The sequence below is a fragment of the Anomaloglossus baeobatrachus genome, unplaced genomic scaffold (assembly GCF_048569485.1).
Source record: "Anomaloglossus baeobatrachus isolate aAnoBae1 unplaced genomic scaffold, aAnoBae1.hap1 Scaffold_243, whole genome shotgun sequence".
Lineage (NCBI taxonomy): Eukaryota > Metazoa > Chordata > Amphibia > Anura > Aromobatidae > Anomaloglossus > Anomaloglossus baeobatrachus.
The window spans coordinates 113817-126668 of NW_027442056.1; the positions used below are offsets into that span (position 1 = coordinate 113817).

The 12852-nt window shown below is 47.2% G+C and overlaps 9 non-coding genes across 9 annotated transcripts; all 9 read left to right on the plus strand.

Annotated features, from left to right (window-relative positions):
* Window positions 1–678: 678 nt before the first annotated feature.
* Window positions 679–869, plus strand: LOC142262057 (U2 spliceosomal RNA). The gene has a single exon (XR_012729516.1). It is a non-coding gene; the product is annotated as a U2 spliceosomal RNA (small nuclear RNA).
* A 1117-nt stretch (window positions 870–1986) lies between these two features.
* Window positions 1987–2177, plus strand: LOC142262058 (U2 spliceosomal RNA). Its single transcript, XR_012729517.1, has one exon. It is a non-coding gene; the product is annotated as a U2 spliceosomal RNA (small nuclear RNA).
* Window positions 2178–4096: 1919 nt separating this feature from the next.
* On the plus strand, window positions 4097–4290 carry LOC142262305 (U2 spliceosomal RNA). The gene has a single exon (XR_012729738.1). It is a non-coding gene; the product is annotated as a U2 spliceosomal RNA (small nuclear RNA).
* A 1117-nt stretch (window positions 4291–5407) lies between these two features.
* Window positions 5408–5598, plus strand: LOC142262059 (U2 spliceosomal RNA). The gene has a single exon (XR_012729518.1). It is a non-coding gene; the product is annotated as a U2 spliceosomal RNA (small nuclear RNA).
* A 1117-nt stretch (window positions 5599–6715) lies between these two features.
* LOC142262061 (U2 spliceosomal RNA) lies at window positions 6716–6906 on the plus strand. Its single transcript, XR_012729519.1, has one exon. It is a non-coding gene; the product is annotated as a U2 spliceosomal RNA (small nuclear RNA).
* A 1117-nt stretch (window positions 6907–8023) lies between these two features.
* LOC142262062 (U2 spliceosomal RNA) lies at window positions 8024–8214 on the plus strand. The gene has a single exon (XR_012729520.1). It is a non-coding gene; the product is annotated as a U2 spliceosomal RNA (small nuclear RNA).
* A 1117-nt stretch (window positions 8215–9331) lies between these two features.
* On the plus strand, window positions 9332–9522 carry LOC142262063 (U2 spliceosomal RNA). Its single transcript, XR_012729521.1, has one exon. It is a non-coding gene; the product is annotated as a U2 spliceosomal RNA (small nuclear RNA).
* A 1117-nt stretch (window positions 9523–10639) lies between these two features.
* On the plus strand, window positions 10640–10830 carry LOC142262065 (U2 spliceosomal RNA). The gene has a single exon (XR_012729523.1). It is a non-coding gene; the product is annotated as a U2 spliceosomal RNA (small nuclear RNA).
* A 1117-nt stretch (window positions 10831–11947) lies between these two features.
* LOC142262066 (U2 spliceosomal RNA) lies at window positions 11948–12138 on the plus strand. Its single transcript, XR_012729524.1, has one exon. It is a non-coding gene; the product is annotated as a U2 spliceosomal RNA (small nuclear RNA).
* Window positions 12139–12852: the final 714 nt, after the last annotated feature.

Consider the following 12852-nt stretch of genomic DNA (forward strand, 5'->3'; position numbering starts at 1 on the left):
AAGCCCCTCTCTAACCTTTGTTAGTAAGCTTTTCTGTAGCCTGCCTGTTGATGTATTTTCGGTTTGAACAGTGCACAACATGAAGAGACGGAACACTGGCGGCTTGTCACAATGCCCCCCGATGACATCACAATAGCGCTGCTGCCTAGAAAACAAGCTGCGCAGAAGAAGTTGTTCTTTGGGTGGGAGGGTGGGCTAGTGGAAGGAGGGGGCAATCTCTTTTTTTCCCGGGTGGTAGGGGGATGACAGGAGAAGGGAAGCGGGTGGTGAGAAAGGTACAGAGGGCAGGGTTTGGGGGCTGGGAAGGAAAGGGAAAAGATTAGGGTTTGGGGATGATGAAAGGGCTTTCTACGGGTAAGGATGGCAAAGGGTGGCAGTGACGGAAAGTCAGGCAACCTGTCCTGTCCGTCTTTTTGTATCGTGAATTGGAAAGACTGCAAGGGGGAGGGGAGTTGCTTGCGCCCTAAAGGAGGAGTTATTCAGATTCATTGCAGTGGGCGGCGGCTGCAAAACGCACCATTCTTCTTGTTTTTGCTCTGCAAAGCAGCCTTTTCAAGGGTTGGCTTGGGTGACAAAATGTCTTGTGTAGGCGTGGGTTTGTCTCCCTCTCGCTCTCTCTCCCTAAGATGTGTCCGGCATAGGCCAGGGTGCCACTCGAGGCCCAAACCAATTCTGGTTATCGCTTCTCGGCCTTTTGGCTAAGATCAAGTGTAGTATCTGTTCTTATCAGTTTAATATCTGATACGTCCCCTATCTGGGGACCATATATTAAATGGATTTTTAGAACAGGGAGATGGAAAAAGAGCTTGCTCTGTCCACTCCACGCATTGACCTGGTATTGCAGTACCTCCAGGAACGGTGCACCCCTTCTTAACCCAGTTTCCAAAAGCAGAACTCGATTCACCTGATTCATATTAGCCCGATTAGCGAATTGAAATGAATTTTTATCTAACACACTTTTTACTTGCTTTATTCATCCAAATAGCAAACTCATCACCACTCAACTTCACCAACTCTGCTATGTCCCGTGCAGTATCTTGTTGTCAGTCTAATCTAGATCATGTGTAATTGAATGGAATAGATCCCTTTTGGACAAAGTGGAGTCAGATGCTGCAGTGACCACAGGTGTGAGAGGATCTACAATTGGCATCTGGTGTTATCTCTCTGCTTCCACTCCAAATAAAGTTACCTGTTGTTACCTGAACGTCAAATACTAAGAATGGGCGGCCTATGAAAGAATTAGTACTTTCATTAAGTATACTAAACCGGCTAATTGGGAATAGACAAACTGTAAAAAGCCCTCTGAGAAAGCCCCTCTCTAACCTTTGTTAGTAAGCTTTTCTGTAGCCTGCCTGTTGATGTATTTTCGGTTTGAACAGTGCACAACATGAAGAGACGGAACACTGGCGGCTTGTCACAATGCCCCCCGATGACATCACAATAGCGCTGCTGCCTAGAAAACAAGCTGCGCAGAAGAAGTTGTTCTTTGGGTGGGAGGGTGGGCTAGTGGAAGGAGGGGGCAATCTCTTTTTTTCCCGGGTGGTAGGGGGATGACAGGAGAAGGGAAGCGGGTGGTGAGAAAGGTACAGAGGGCAGGGTTTGGGGGCTGGGAAGGAAAGGGAAAAGATTAGGGTTTGGGGATGATGAAAGGGCTTTCTACGGGTAAGGATGGCAAAGGGTGGCAGTGACGGAAAGTCAGGCAACCTGTCCTGTCCGTCTTTTTGTATCGTGAATTGGAAAGACTGCAAGGGGGAGGGGAGTTGCTTGCGCCCTAAAGGAGGAGTTATTCAGATTCATTGCAGTGGGCGGCGGCTGCAAAACGCACCATTCTTCTTGTTTTTGCTCTGCAAAGCAGCCTTTTCAAGGGTTGGCTTGGGTGACAAAATGTCTTGTGTAGGCGTGGGTTTGTCTCCCTCTCGCTCTCTCTCCCTAAGATGTGTCCGGCATAGGCCAGGGTGCCACTCGAGGCCCAAACCAATTCTGGTTATCGCTTCTCGGCCTTTTGGCTAAGATCAAGTGTAGTATCTGTTCTTATCAGTTTAATATCTGATACGTCCCCTATCTGGGGACCATATATTAAATGGATTTTTAGAACAGGGAGATGGAAAAAGAGCTTGCTCTGTCCACTCCACGCATTGACCTGGTATTGCAGTACCTCCAGGAACGGTGCACCCCTTCTTAACCCAGTTTCCAAAAGCAGAACTCGATTCACCTGATTCATATTAGCCCGATTAGCGAATTGAAATGAATTTTTATCTAACACACTTTTTACTTGCTTTATTCATCCAAATAGCAAACTCATCACCACTCAACTTCACCAACTCTGCTATGTCCCGTGCAGTATCTTGTTGTCAGTCTAATCTAGATCATGTGTAATTGAATGGAATAGATCCCTTTTGGACAAAGTGGAGTCAGATGCTGCAGTGACCACAGGTGTGAGAGGATCTACAATTGGCATCTGGTATTATCTCTCTGCTTCCACTCCAAATAAAGTTACCTGTTGTTACCTGAACGTCAAATACTAAGAATGGGCGGCCTATGAAAGAATTAGTACTTTCATTAAGTATACTAAACCGGCTAATTGGGAATAGACAAACTGTAAAAAGCCCTCTGAGAAAGCCCCTCTCTAACCTTTGTTAGTAAGCTTTTCTGTAGCCTGCCTGTTGATGTATTTTCGGTTTGAACAGTGCACAACATGAAGAGACGGAACACTGGCGGCTTGTCACAATGCCCCCCGATGACATCACAATAGCGCTGCTGCCTAGAAAACAAGCTGCGCAGAAGAAGTTGTTCTTTGGGTGGGAGGGTGGGCTAGTGGAAGGAGGGGGCAATCTCTTTTTTTCCCGGGTGGTAGGGGGATGACAGGAGAAGGGAAGCGGGTGGTGAGAAAGGTACAGAGGGCAGGGTTTGGGGGCTGGGAAGGAAAGGGAAAAGATTAGGGTTTGGGGATGATGAAAGGGCTTTCTACGGGTAAGGATGGCAAAGGGTGGCAGTGACGGAAAGTCAGGCAACCTGTCCTGTCCGTCTTTTTGTATCGTGAATTGGAAAGACTGCAAGGGGGAGGGGAGTTGCTTGCGCCCTAAAGGAGGAGTTATTCAGATTCATTGCAGTGGGCGGCGGCTGCAAAACGCACCATTCTTCTTGTTTTTGCTCTGCAAAGCAGCCTTTTCAAGGGTTGGCTTGGGTGACAAAATGTCTTGTGTAGGCGTGGGTTTGTCTCCCTCTCGCTCTCTCTCCCTAAGATGTGTCCGGCATAGGCCAGGGTGCCACTCGAGGCCCAAACCAATTCTGGTTATCGCTTCTCGGCCTTTTGGCTAAGATCAAGTGTAGTGTTGTTCGAAGAGGTGGTTTAAGCTCCAGGCCACCTTAGTACAATGATACAATGCACACTGGAAGGTTGCGCTTGCTAGTACTCTGGGTGGATAGTATATTCATCTAGTGGAAAACATGGCCCTACCAGGATCGAGGCTATTAGACTGAGTAAGGATGGGGGGCTATGGTACAACGTGCCCCAGGACTGACGACCCTGGAGTGAGTCTGAGCTTGCTGGCTTGGGACCCCGGCAAGCCTTGGGCTCTGTAGCACACCGTACCTTGCCTTTTCATACTTTTTGAGCATATTACCCTATCCCGGCCTTCTGGCTAGGAAGGGAAATTTTTATAATCCCGGTCGGAGGTCTGGTCAGCTTTGGGCTGAGAAACTAACACCCGGTTGGAGGTCCGGGTCAGCTTCGGCTGAGAAACCAACACCCGGTTGGAGGTCTGGGTCAGCTTCGGCTGAGAAACCAACACCCGGTTGGAGGTCCGGTTAGCCTTGGGCTGAGAAACCAACACCGGTTGACGGTCCGGGCAGTTTCGGCTGCGAAACCAACAACTAGTAGCTCTCTACTCCACTTGGGTAAGATGCCTGGGTGGACGCTGGGAGCAAGGACAAGGCTCAACCAGGCTTCGGCTTGGGGGAGCACCGAAGATCCCTGACCCTTGCTGTGGCCTTCTGGCTCGGAGGGACGGGGTTGATTTTTGGGGACCCTCTCCTCACGGTGGGGTCCACACGAATCCTAGCCTTTGCACTGTTTTTGGTGTGACTTCGGTCATGCATTTTTTGTGGTGCTTTGGAAAGCTTCATTAAATCAAAAAATCTGTTCTTATCAGTTTAATATCTGATACGTCCCCTATCTGGGGACCATATATTAAATGGATTTTTAGAACAGGGAGATGGAAAAAGAGCTTGCTCTGTCCACTCCACGCATTGACCTGGTATTGCAGTACCTCCAGGAACGGTGCACCCCTTCTTAACCCAGTTTCCAAAAGCAGAACTCGATTCACCTGATTCATATTAGCCCGATTAGCGAATTGAAATGAATTTTTATCTAACACACTTTTTACTTGCTTTATTCATCCAAATAGCAAACTCATCACCACTCAACTTCACCAACTCTGCTATGTCCCGTGCAGTATCTTGTTGTCAGTCTAATCTAGATCATGTGTAATTGAATGGAATAGATCCCTTTTGGACAAAGTGGAGTCAGATGCTGCAGTGACCACAGGTGTGAGAGGATCTACAATTGGCATCTGGTGTTATCTCTCTGCTTCCACTCCAAATAAAGTTACCTGTTGTTACCTGAACGTCAAATACTAAGAATGGGCGGCCTATGAAAGAATTAGTACTTTCATTAAGTATACTAAACCGGCTAATTGGGAATAGACAAACTGTAAAAAGCCCTCTGAGAAAGCCCCTCTCTAACCTTTGTTAGTAAGCTTTTCTGTAGCCTGCCTGTTGATGTATTTTCGGTTTGAACAGTGCACAACATGAAGAGACGGAACACTGGCGGCTTGTCACAATGCCCCCCGATGACATCACAATAGCGCTGCTGCCTAGAAAACAAGCTGCGCAGAAGAAGTTGTTCTTTGGGTGGGAGGGTGGGCTAGTGGAAGGAGGGGGCAATCTCTTTTTTTCCCGGGTGGTAGGGGGATGACAGGAGAAGGGAAGCGGGTGGTGAGAAAGGTACAGAGGGCAGGGTTTGGGGGCTGGGAAGGAAAGGGAAAAGATTAGGGTTTGGGGATGATGAAAGGGCTTTCTACGGGTAAGGATGGCAAAGGGTGGCAGTGACGGAAAGTCAGGCAACCTGTCCTGTCCGTCTTTTTGTATCGTGAATTGGAAAGACTGCAAGGGGGAGGGGAGTTGCTTGCGCCCTAAAGGAGGAGTTATTCAGATTCATTGCAGTGGGCGGCGGCTGCAAAACGCACCATTCTTCTTGTTTTTGCTCTGCAAAGCAGCCTTTTCAAGGGTTGGCTTGGGTGACAAAATGTCTTGTGTAGGCGTGGGTTTGTCTCCCTCTCGCTCTCTCTCCCTAAGATGTGTCCGGCATAGGCCAGGGTGCCACTCGAGGCCCAAACCAATTCTGGTTATCGCTTCTCGGCCTTTTGGCTAAGATCAAGTGTAGTATCTGTTCTTATCAGTTTAATATCTGATACGTCCCCTATCTGGGGACCATATATTAAATGGATTTTTAGAACAGGGAGATGGAAAAAGAGCTTGCTCTGTCCACTCCACGCATTGACCTGGTATTGCAGTACCTCCAGGAACGGTGCACCCCTTCTTAACCCAGTTTCCAAAAGCAGAACTCGATTCACCTGATTCATATTAGCCCGATTAGCGAATTGAAATGAATTTTTATCTAACACACTTTTTACTTGCTTTATTCATCCAAATAGCAAACTCATCACCACTCAACTTCACCAACTCTGCTATGTCCCGTGCAGTATCTTGTTGTCAGTCTAATCTAGATCATGTGTAATTGAATGGAATAGATCCCTTTTGGACAAAGTGGAGTCAGATGCTGCAGTGACCACAGGTGTGAGAGGATCTACAATTGGCATCTGGTGTTATCTCTCTGCTTCCACTCCAAATAAAGTTACCTGTTGTTACCTGAACGTCAAATACTAAGAATGGGCGGCCTATGAAAGAATTAGTACTTTCATTAAGTATACTAAACCGGCTAATTGGGAATAGACAAACTGTAAAAAGCCCTCTGAGAAAGCCCCTCTCTAACCTTTGTTAGTAAGCTTTTCTGTAGCCTGCCTGTTGATGTATTTTCGGTTTGAACAGTGCACAACATGAAGAGACGGAACACTGGCGGCTTGTCACAATGCCCCCCGATGACATCACAATAGCGCTGCTGCCTAGAAAACAAGCTGCGCAGAAGAAGTTGTTCTTTGGGTGGGAGGGTGGGCTAGTGGAAGGAGGGGGCAATCTCTTTTTTTCCCGGGTGGTAGGGGGATGACAGGAGAAGGGAAGCGGGTGGTGAGAAAGGTACAGAGGGCAGGGTTTGGGGGCTGGGAAGGAAAGGGAAAAGATTAGGGTTTGGGGATGATGAAAGGGCTTTCTACGGGTAAGGATGGCAAAGGGTGGCAGTGACGGAAAGTCAGGCAACCTGTCCTGTCCGTCTTTTTGTATCGTGAATTGGAAAGACTGCAAGGGGGAGGGGAGTTGCTTGCGCCCTAAAGGAGGAGTTATTCAGATTCATTGCAGTGGGCGGCGGCTGCAAAACGCACCATTCTTCTTGTTTTTGCTCTGCAAAGCAGCCTTTTCAAGGGTTGGCTTGGGTGACAAAATGTCTTGTGTAGGCGTGGGTTTGTCTCCCTCTCGCTCTCTCTCCCTAAGATGTGTCCGGCATAGGCCAGGGTGCCACTCGAGGCCCAAACCAATTCTGGTTATCGCTTCTCGGCCTTTTGGCTAAGATCAAGTGTAGTATCTGTTCTTATCAGTTTAATATCTGATACGTCCCCTATCTGGGGACCATATATTAAATGGATTTTTAGAACAGGGAGATGGAAAAAGAGCTTGCTCTGTCCACTCCACGCATTGACCTGGTATTGCAGTACCTCCAGGAACGGTGCACCCCTTCTTAACCCAGTTTCCAAAAGCAGAACTCGATTCACCTGATTCATATTAGCCCGATTAGCGAATTGAAATGAATTTTTATCTAACACACTTTTTACTTGCTTTATTCATCCAAATAGCAAACTCATCACCACTCAACTTCACCAACTCTGCTATGTCCCGTGCAGTATCTTGTTGTCAGTCTAATCTAGATCATGTGTAATTGAATGGAATAGATCCCTTTTGGACAAAGTGGAGTCAGATGCTGCAGTGACCACAGGTGTGAGAGGATCTACAATTGGCATCTGGTGTTATCTCTCTGCTTCCACTCCAAATAAAGTTACCTGTTGTTACCTGAACGTCAAATACTAAGAATGGGCGGCCTATGAAAGAATTAGTACTTTCATTAAGTATACTAAACCGGCTAATTGGGAATAGACAAACTGTAAAAAGCCCTCTGAGAAAGCCCCTCTCTAACCTTTGTTAGTAAGCTTTTCTGTAGCCTGCCTGTTGATGTATTTTCGGTTTGAACAGTGCACAACATGAAGAGACGGAACACTGGCGGCTTGTCACAATGCCCCCCGATGACATCACAATAGCGCTGCTGCCTAGAAAACAAGCTGCGCAGAAGAAGTTGTTCTTTGGGTGGGAGGGTGGGCTAGTGGAAGGAGGGGGCAATCTCTTTTTTTCCCGGGTGGTAGGGGGATGACAGGAGAAGGGAAGCGGGTGGTGAGAAAGGTACAGAGGGCAGGGTTTGGGGGCTGGGAAGGAAAGGGAAAAGATTAGGGTTTGGGGATGATGAAAGGGCTTTCTACGGGTAAGGATGGCAAAGGGTGGCAGTGACGGAAAGTCAGGCAACCTGTCCTGTCCGTCTTTTTGTATCGTGAATTGGAAAGACTGCAAGGGGGAGGGGAGTTGCTTGCGCCCTAAAGGAGGAGTTATTCAGATTCATTGCAGTGGGCGGCGGCTGCAAAACGCACCATTCTTCTTGTTTTTGCTCTGCAAAGCAGCCTTTTCAAGGGTTGGCTTGGGTGACAAAATGTCTTGTGTAGGCGTGGGTTTGTCTCCCTCTCGCTCTCTCTCCCTAAGATGTGTCCGGCATAGGCCAGGGTGCCACTCGAGGCCCAAACCAATTCTGGTTATCGCTTCTCGGCCTTTTGGCTAAGATCAAGTGTAGTATCTGTTCTTATCAGTTTAATATCTGATACGTCCCCTATCTGGGGACCATATATTAAATGGATTTTTAGAACAGGGAGATGGAAAAAGAGCTTGCTCTGTCCACTCCACGCATTGACCTGGTATTGCAGTACCTCCAGGAACGGTGCACCCCTTCTTAACCCAGTTTCCAAAAGCAGAACTCGATTCACCTGATTCATATTAGCCCGATTAGCGAATTGAAATGAATTTTTATCTAACACACTTTTTACTTGCTTTATTCATCCAAATAGCAAACTCATCACCACTCAACTTCACCAACTCTGCTATGTCCCGTGCAGTATCTTGTTGTCAGTCTAATCTAGATCATGTGTAATTGAATGGAATAGATCCCTTTTGGACAAAGTGGAGTCAGATGCTGCAGTGACCACAGGTGTGAGAGGATCTACAATTGGCATCTGGTGTTATCTCTCTGCTTCCACTCCAAATAAAGTTACCTGTTGTTACCTGAACGTCAAATACTAAGAATGGGCGGTCTATGAAAGAATTAGTACTTTCATTAAGTATACTAAACCGGCTAATTGGGAATAGACAAACTGTAAAAAGCCCTCTGAGAAAGCCCCTCTCTAACCTTTGTTAGTAAGCTTTTCTGTAGCCTGCCTGTTGATGTATTTTTGGTTTGAACAGTGCACAACATGAAGAGACGGAACACTGGCGGCTTGTCACAATGCCCCCCGATGACATCACAATAGCGCTGCTGCCTAGAAAACAAGCTGCGCAGAAGAAGTTGTTCTTTGGGTGGGAGGGTGGGCTAGTGGAAGGAGGGGGCAATCTCTTTTTTTCCCGGGTGGTAGGGGGATGACAGGAGAAGGGAAGCGGGTGGTGAGAAAGGTACAGAGGGCAGGGTTTGGGGGCTGGGAAGGAAAGGGAAAAGATTAGGGTTTGGGGATGATGAAAGGGCTTTCTACGGGTAAGGATGGCAAAGGGTGGCAGTGACGGAAAGTCAGGCAACCTGTCCTGTCCGTCTTTTTGTATCGTGAATTGGAAAGACTGCAAGGGGGAGGGGAGTTGCTTGCGCCCTAAAGGAGGAGTTATTCAGATTCATTGCAGTGGGCGGCGGCTGCAAAACGCACCATTCTTCTTGTTTTTGCTCTGCAAAGCAGCCTTTTCAAGGGTTGGCTTGGGTGACAAAATGTCTTGTGTAGGCGTGGGTTTGTCTCCCTCTCGCTCTCTCTCCCTAAGATGTGTCCGGCATAGGCCAGGGTGCCACTCGAGGCCCAAACCAATTCTGGTTATCGCTTCTCGGCCTTTTGGCTAAGATCAAGTGTAGTATCTGTTCTTATCAGTTTAATATCTGATACGTCCCCTATCTGGGGACCATATATTAAATGGATTTTTAGAACAGGGAGATGGAAAAAGAGCTTGCTCTGTCCACTCCACGCATTGACCTGGTATTGCAGTACCTCCAGGAACGGTGCACCCCTTCTTAACCCAGTTTCCAAAAGCAGAACTCGATTCACCTGATTCATATTAGCCCGATTAGCGAATTGAAATGAATTTTTATCTAACACACTTTTTACTTGCTTTATTCATCCAAATAGCAAACTCATCACCACTCAACTTCACCAACTCTGCTATGTCCCGTGCAGTATCTTGTTGTCAGTCTAATCTAGATCATGTGTAATTGAATGGAATAGATCCCTTTTGGACAAAGTGGAGTCAGATGCTGCAGTGACCACAGGTGTGAGAGGATCTACAATTGGCATCTGGTGTTATCTCTCTGCTTCCACTCCAAATAAAGTTACCTGTTGTTACCTGAACGTCAAATACTAAGAATGGGCGGCCTATGAAAGAATTAGTACTTTCATTAAGTATACTAAACCGGCTAATTGGGAATAGACAAACTGTAAAAAGCCCTCTGAGAAAGCCCCTCTCTAACCTTTGTTAGTAAGCTTTTCTGTAGCCTGCCTGTTGATGTATTTTCGGTTTGAACAGTGCACAACATGAAGAGACGGAACACTGGCGGCTTGTCACAATGCCCCCCGATGACATGACAATAGCGCTGCTGCCTAGAAAACAAGCTGCGCAGAAGAAGTTGTTCTTTGGGTGGGAGGGTGGGCTAGTGGAAGGAGGGGGCAATCTCTTTTTTTCCCGGGTGGTAGGGGGATGACAGGAGAAGGGAAGCGGGTGGTGAGAAAGGTACAGAGGGCAGGGTTTGGGGGCTGGGAAGGAAAGGGAAAAGATTAGGGTTTGGGGATGATGAAAGGGCTTTCTACGGGTAAGGATGGCAAAGGGTGGCAGTGACGGAAAGTCAGGCAACCTGTCCTGTCCGTCTTTTTGTATCGTGAATTGGAAAGACTGCAAGGGGGAGGGGAGTTGCTTGCGCCCTAAAGGAGGAGTTATTCAGATTCATTGCAGTGGGCGGCGGCTGCAAAACGCACCATTCTTCTTGTTTTTGCTCTGCAAAGCAGCCTTTTCAAGGGTTGGCTTGGGTGACAAAATGTCTTGTGTAGGCGTGGGTTTGTCTCCCTCTCGCTCTCTCTCCCTAAGATGTGTCCGGCATAGGCCAGGGTGCCACTCGAGGCCCAAACCAATTCTGGTTATCGCTTCTCGGCCTTTTGGCTAAGATCAAGTGTAGTATCTGTTCTTATCAGTTTAATATCTGATACGTCCCCTATCTGGGGACCATATATTAAATGGATTTTTAGAACAGGGAGATGGAAAAAGAGCTTGCTCTGTCCACTCCACGCATTGACCTGGTATTGCAGTACCTCCAGGAACGGTGCACCCCTTCTTAACCCAGTTTCCAAAAGCAGAACTCGATTCACCTGATTCATATTAGCCCGATTAGCGAATTGAAATGAATTTTTATCTAACACACTTTTTACTTGCTTTATTCATCCAAATAGCAAACTCATCACCACTCAACTTCACCAACTCTGCTATGTCCCGTGCAGTATCTTGTTGTCAGTCTAATCTAGATCATGTGTAATTGAATGGAATAGATCCCTTTTGGACAAAGTGGAGTCAGATGCTGCAGTGACCACAGGTGTGAGAGGATCTACAATTGGCATCTGGTGTTATCTCTCTGCTTCCACTCCAAATAAAGTTACCTGTTGTTACCTGAACGTCAAATACTAAGAATGGGCGGCCTATGAAAGAATTAGTACTTTCATTAAGTATACTAAACCGGCTAATTGGGAATAGACAAACTGTAAAAAGCCCTCTGAGAAAGCCCCTCTCTAACCTTTGTTAGTAAGCTTTTCTGTAGCCTGCCTGTTGATGTATTTTCGGTTTGAACAGTGCACAACATGAAGAGACGGAACACTGGCGGCTTGTCACAATGCCCCCCGATGACATCACAATAGCGCTGCTGCCTAGAAAACAAGCTGCGCAGAAGAAGTTGTTCTTTGGGTGGGAGGGTGGGCTAGTGGAAGGAGGGGGCAATCTCTTTTTTTCCCGGGTGGTAGGGGGATGACAGGAGAAGGGAAGCGGGTGGTGAGAAAGGTACAGAGGGCAGGGTTTGGGGGCTGGGAAGGAAAGGGAAAAGATTAGGGTTTGGGGATGATGAAAGGGCTTTCTACGGGTAAGGATGGCAAAGGGTGGCAGTGACGGAAAGTCAGGCAACCTGTCCTGTCCGTCTTTTTGTATCGTGAATTGGAAAGACTGCAAGGGGGAGGGGAGTTGCTTGCGCCCTAAAGGAGGAGTTATTCAGATTCATTGCAGTGGGTGGCGGCTGCAAAACGCACCATTCTTCTTGTTTTTGCTCTGCAAAGCAGCCTTTTCAAGGGTTGGCTTGGGTGACAAAATGTCTTGTGTAGGCGTGGGTTTGTCTCCCTCTCGCTCTCTCTCCCTAAGATGTGTCCGGCATAGGCCAGGGTGCCACTCGAGGCCCAAACCAATTCTGGTTATCGCTTCTCGGCCTTTTGGCTAAGATCAAGTGTAGTATCTGTTCTTATCAGTTTAATATCTGATACGTCCCCTATCTGGGGACCATATATTAAATGGATTTTTAGAACAGGGAGATGGAAAAAGAGCTTGCTCTGTCCACTCCACGCATTGACCTGGTATTGCAGTACCTCCAGGAACGGTGCACCCCTTCTTAACCCAGTTTCCAAAAGCAGAACTCGATTCACCTGATTCATATTAGCCCGATTAGCGAATTGAAATGAATTTTTATCTAACACACTTTTTACTTGCTTTATTCATCCAAATAGCAAACTCATCACCACTCAACTTCACCAACTCTGCTATGTCCCGTGCAGTATCTTGTTGTCAGTCTAATCTAGATCATGTGTAATTGAATGGAATAGATCCCTTTTGGACAAAGTGGAGTCAGATGCTGCAGTGACCACAGGTGTGAGAGGATCTACAATTGGCATCTGGTGTTATCTCTCTGCTTCCACTCCAAATAAAGTTACCTGTTGTTACCTGAACGTCAAATACTAAGAATGGGCGGCCTATGAAAGAATTAGTACTTTCATTAAGTATACTAAACCGGCTAATTGGGAATAGACAAACTGTAAAAAGCCCTCTGAGAAAGCCCCTCTCTAACCTTTGTTAGTAAGCTTTTCTGTAGCCTGCCTGTTGATGTATTTTCGGTTTGAACAGTGCACAACATGAAGAGACGGAACACTGGCGGCTTGTCACAATGCCCCCCGATGACATCACAATAGCGCTGCTGCCTAGAAAACAAGCTGCGCAGAAGAAGTTGTTCTTTGGGTGGGAGGGTGGGCTAGTGGAAGGAGGGGGCAATCTCTTTTTTTCCCGGGTGGTAGGGGGATGACAGGAGAAGGGAAGCGGGTGGTGAGAAAG